Here is a 6,000-nt window from a genome sequence, read left to right as displayed (position 1 = left end):
CTTGCTTGAATTGCCTTAAGAGTGAGAGATTGAGATTTGATTGAGAAGAGTGCATTTGGGTTAATAGATTAAGTCTGGTTATGACTCGCGAGACTTAGTTGTTTGATTGTTGTTCCATTTTATTATTGTTGTTCCATTTCAGATTTGTTGTTCAATTCTTTACTTGCTGTTCCATTTTGCTATTTGCTGTTCCATTTACTTGCATTTGTTATTTTGGTGTGAGAGACGATCCAAGGCTGTAGTGAGCCTCGGCATTCACTGCCTCGCTCCCAGACCTATGATCCATGCTCTAATCTTCTTTCCATCAGTTTCCAAAGGGATGGGCTATTGCTGCCGAACCCTTGACTGGTGAGTTGCTTAGTTTCCTGAATGTGTGATTTTCCTTGCTTTTATTTCCTTTCCGTCAGTTTCCAAAGGGATAGGTTCTCGTCACCAAACCCTTGACTGACCAGTTGCCTAGTTTTAAGAGTGTGTTCTTTAGTCATTTGAAGTAATTTATTTATAGGCAAGCATCCGTTTACTCTTGTATTTTTAAGAACACTGTACTACTAGCATTACTCTGACAAATAGCCTCGGATTGAGTCACTCTTTGTAATAACCAAACGCTCCCGGATTGACATACTAATGTGGGATAACTAGAGGTGAAAGAGACCCTTTTTATAGCTCTACAACTTGAACCCAAGACCTCTACTCTCTTAAAATAGCTTTGAACCAATTGAGCTATACAAAAAATTTGAGAGAGAGAGAGAGAGAGGGGGGGGGGTGCTTTGGGTTGCGTGCTTGCTTTGAGAAAGCTCTTTTTCCCTACAAAACAAAAAACACAAAACCCAACACGGACATGCAAAGAAAACGAAGCTTACGGCTCGAAGTTAGCTTTAGCCGAAAAACTAAATATTTTCAAAAATGAACCTTGCAGCTCAAAGTTAACTTTAGCCGGAAACAAAATATTTTTCTCAATGTTTCTGATTTTCCGAGATCACACTAAGGCACATGGAAAAGAGCATACGCATGAGAGAAATCCTTCCTTTCTGTTTCTGATTTTCCCAGATCGCACAGAGTCGCAGGGCAAAGAGCATACGCAGAAATGAAAGGTATAGATCCGGTAATAAAAAAGGCTAAATAAACCGAAACCGAAATAAACAGAGAGAAAATAACTGTAAACTGCAAATAAACACTGTATACCTCCAGATCTTAAAAATGACGCAGCTATGGCTACCGGAAACCTTTTCGAGTGAAACGAAAGGGTTTCCTCACTAGAACAGATGCTCCCAACACAACAGAGTAGTCCTCTCAGCCCGAAAGCAGTAAAAAACAATAGATCTAGAAAACGGAAGTCGGATGCAGTTCTACCGGCTTCAGATTTGGATCACCAACAGACATGGCCCTAAAATAGCTCTGATACCATGTAGGAATTTACAGGGTAAGTTCCTCAGACAGAATACCAAAGGACACCGCTCACAACCAGATCGCAGATCAATACACCAATATTTTTGACGTGGTTAAAACCCTCAAAGAGGGAAACAATCCATGGCCTGAGCCAACGCGGCCACTTCAGGCAATTTATTAATAAAAGAATGAAAATTTACATATGCTTCTCTCATGCACAGATTACCCTACAAATGACCCTCCGTGCGCTTTAAATAGAAATAATGGACCAATCGGGTGTCAAGCCACAGATCAAGTGTCGGTAATACCGAGGAGAGAATGAACCGTCGGATTGTAAGTTACAAAATGTAAAACGGTAAAGAAACACACTTTACCTAACTATATACCTAACTCTATACTAGACCAAGTTGTACTTAACTATTTCCTATGTGTCGGAATATCCTAACATTTTTATCAAAACTAATATTATCGGACCTTTTAGGCTTTTATGAACATGATATAATTTGTCCGATGAGAATCGATTTAACTAGGACATTTTTATCAAAAATAATATTATTTGACCTTCTGGGTTTTTATTGAAAACGATATAATTTTTCATGTGAGTGTGTATTTCTTTTGTTATAAATATAAATTTTGCAACATGTAAAATATTTTTTCAATCTATATATTTTGACCTACATAATGGGATTTAATTAGTTATAATTTTTGTTTAAAATTGATGGATTATTTTACATTTTTATGTTGTGAGGTGTTTTCTCTAGGAATAACTCCCCCAGCTGCCACTCTGCACTTCTTTGCACCATCGGATCCAAAGCTAGACGATTGAAATTTCTTCCACCGTTAGATCCCATTGCTTTAACTGCCAGCTGAATCTTGATTTTTGCAACCATTCAACTTGTTAAATGAACATATTACAGGTTTCACACTCTTAAGGAATTCCTTCCTTATAGTTGTTGAAGTTCTTGAATGAGCCTCTCGACTCGACTCTTCTCTAGCTTCTGAAGCTTCAGAAGGAAAACCCCATTGGATGCATCGTTTATGGGGTAGTCATTCCAAGTGTAATTTCTCATGCATGGAACCCCCACCAAATCACTTGCCATGTCCGTGATCAAACAAATCCTACATATGAGTCCCAAGGAGAATATTATTAAACAAGAGTTTCACATGTGGGATTTGGTTTGAACAAGAGTTTTATTTTATTGCCTGGTCATGGTAAGGCTCTGCGTCTTGGGTAGTATTTTTCATTGCTTGAGAATAATTTTCAATTTTTACCATGTTGGTTTTCTCTACTTACTGACAAAGTTTCCTCTTCTATGGATAAAGTGTTCACAACTCTCTTACTCTAGTTCCCAATCTACTGGTTGAGGTTGCAGGACCTCTAGCGAAATGGATAGGGTAACTACGGTATACCCCGTTTTATTTTTATACTATTATGTCAGTTCTCTCAATTATTTTTACTATATGATAATATTATGATTTTATACTTCGTAAGGTATGGGAAAAATACCTTTCGGCAAAGGAAACTTGCTTAGTTAGGGATAAAGTTTCCCAAGTAAGTTTACCCTTCTAGGCAGAGACTTTGGTTATTTCCCTAATGTAGTCCTTCATATCCTTTCTTGTCTAATTATGATATCTCGCCTAAGGTTTCGTCGGAGCTCCTAGAAGTAGGTTGCTCCCAAGGTTTGCTCTTCAATGAATTTTCCTTTACAGCTGAAAATTGTTGTTTATTATTATTATGATGGGCCTCTTACGCTAATATTATTATGTGTGATATATGGGCCTCTTTTGCTAATATTTTCAATCAAGGTTCCAATACATAAGAAATACCACTCAATAATACATATTTGTAAGGTATAATTTCAAACCTTAAAAATAAGGACATAAATTTAGGAAAATTAATTCGTGTGGGACTTCGCTTATCAAATATTTTGGTAGATTCTACTATCTCTGCAAATGTGTATTGTCGACCTATATTTGAAGTTCCAGAAGAATCATGGCTCCCAGTAGATAGCTTGCTTCATGTAGTTTTAGAATGTCCTCGATGTAGTGGAAGAGGCAACCAAATAATAGTAGAGAGTTTTGTATGAGATCTATGGAAACAAAATAAATGACTTTCTCCACTTCCTGTAGAGTTTCCTCTTCTGTGGATCGAGTTTTAACAGATATATTACTCTGGTTCGTGTTGGTCTTAGGAGTTCATTAAACAAGAAATAACTATAGAGAAACTAAATAGGAAATTGAAATAAACATACACGAGTAAACACAACCAATTTACATGGTAAAACCTTGACAATGTGTGAAGGAAACCTCCAGGAGGCAAGGGATTGTAAATATCTATTAATCAAAGATGATTCTCCATGATACAAGCCACTCAGGCAATCCCAATTAACATGGGTTTACTTCGATACATAACTCCTTCTCATTATACAACTGACTGGCCGGTAATAAGCCAAATTTACCCATAATTATAATATTTATATTATTTTGTTGTCACATTTCAATAATCTCCACCTTGAAAACAATTTTCCTAATCCATTTCCCATGCCCATTCATCATCTCTTTTGTAACCCAAGATAAGTCAAACACCATTGAAGCTTGTCTACTGTAACTAGCTTCATGAATATGTCTGCACGATTCTCTTGTGTATCAATAGGGGAATTTTGAGGTATAAAATGGGCCTCTTAAGGAAATTGTAAAATAATAGTGGAAATAATAAAATAAGATTAGATTACATCATCAAAGTATAGAGGGAAAAGAGAAAAAACTAGTTTTTCAACTCATATTTTCAACTTATCTCCCTATGGGTTCTCAAATTTTGAGTGGCAACACATGTTGGATGAAAAATTTGATTCCTCATCCAGTGAGTACCCATGTTGCATATTTTTGATGGACCCTACTAGACGAAAAAATAGAAATATATGAACTCAAAATGGAAGAAATTTTAAAATTAGAAGCTAATGGAACATTAACATGCTTCACATTGTTCATACTTAACTTTTCAAGTATTCTTTCCACATACTTCTGCTGTGATAACCAAAGATTTCCATTTTTCCTATCTCTACGTATATCCATGCCCAAGATATGTTTTTTTGCTCCAAGATCCTTCATATCAAATGTCCTATAGGGATGAGCCTTTAACATGTCGATCTCTTCCATGATTTTTCTTGCAATAATCATATCGTCAACATACAAAACCAAGATAATGAATATTCCACTGAACCTCTTGAAGTATACACAATGATCATACTCACTTATAATAAATTTTTGGCTCACCATGAAGAAGTCAAACTTCTTGTACCATTGCCTGAGTGATTGCCCCAGGCCATACAATGATTTCTTGAGCTTGCAAACTAATCTTATGTTGTGATCTTGTACAAAACCATTTGGTTGTTCCATTTAAATATCTTCACTCAAATCATGACGTAGAAAGGTTGTTTTAACATCTAACTCTTCTAACTCAAGATCAAGTAATTTAGTTAGTGATAACACAGTATGAATAGAAATGAGTTTTACGACTAATGGAAAAATATCATGAGAGTAAATACCTTCAACCTGAGAATACCCTTTTGCAACCAGCCTCACCTTATAGCTCTCAATACTTCCATTATCATTTCACTTCAATTTGAAGATTCATTTTCATCCAAAAACACTTCTCCCTTCAAGAAGTTCTATAAGATCCCTGGTTTTGTTCTTGGCTAAGGAATCCATTTCTTTGTCCAAAGCCTTTTTCCACCTTTTTCTATCTGCATCATCCACTACTTCCTGATCCCAAGGACGTTCCCCATCTGTACTAATCAATGCAAAATACGAAGAAGAATCTTCATACCTTTTGGGTGGTTTTCTTTCCCTTGTATCCCTTCTTAGACTGGCTGGTTGCTGAACTTTTTCTGGAACTTGACAAGTTTCCTTTCCATCTTCTTCACTTTTTCCTTTAGAAGTCTCTCCTTCCTTTCGATTTTCTGAAAACAGTCTAGCCTCCAACTAATTTTTTTGATTTTGCAATACATGTTCCTGTTCAAATTTTTCAACATTTGAATTTAAAAGAGAAGATTTATCAAATGTTACATCTATATTAATGACTATCTTCTATAAAGAAGGATCCCACAACCTGTATCCTTTAACCATATAGTCATACCCAACAAAGACATAACATTTCAATTTTGGATATAATTTTGAGCAGTGATTTTTAGGAATAAAAGCATAAAAATCATAGCCAAAAATCCTTAAATGTGAATAATCACAAGATTGTCCCAACCAAACTCCTTCACGAATTTTACAATTATTGTCAACTAAAGGTGATCTATTAACTAAATAACAAGAAGTAGATATTGCTTCTGCCCACAACTCCTTTTGCAGGTTAGCATTGTTGATCATGCTTCTAGCTCTTTCCATAACAGTTTAATTCATACGTTCAGCAATGCCATTTTGTTGAGTATAAACAATAGTTTTATGCTTAACAATTCCTTCATCCTTACAATATTGTTAAAATTATAGAGAAGTAAAGTCACAGTCATTATCAGTTCTCAAACATTTAATTTTTTTTTTGTTTTCTTTCTACCGTTGTTTTAAATTGTTTAAAAACATTAAATACATCATCTTTATTTTTCAAGATAT

Source organism: Pinus tabuliformis, chromosome 8 (assembly GCF_031772625.1).
Source record: "Pinus tabuliformis cultivar Carrire ecotype Pingquan chromosome 8, CPIR1, whole genome shotgun sequence".
Classification (NCBI taxonomy): Eukaryota; Viridiplantae; Streptophyta; class Pinopsida; order Pinales; family Pinaceae; genus Pinus; species Pinus tabuliformis.
This window is presented reverse-complemented; position numbering follows the sequence as displayed.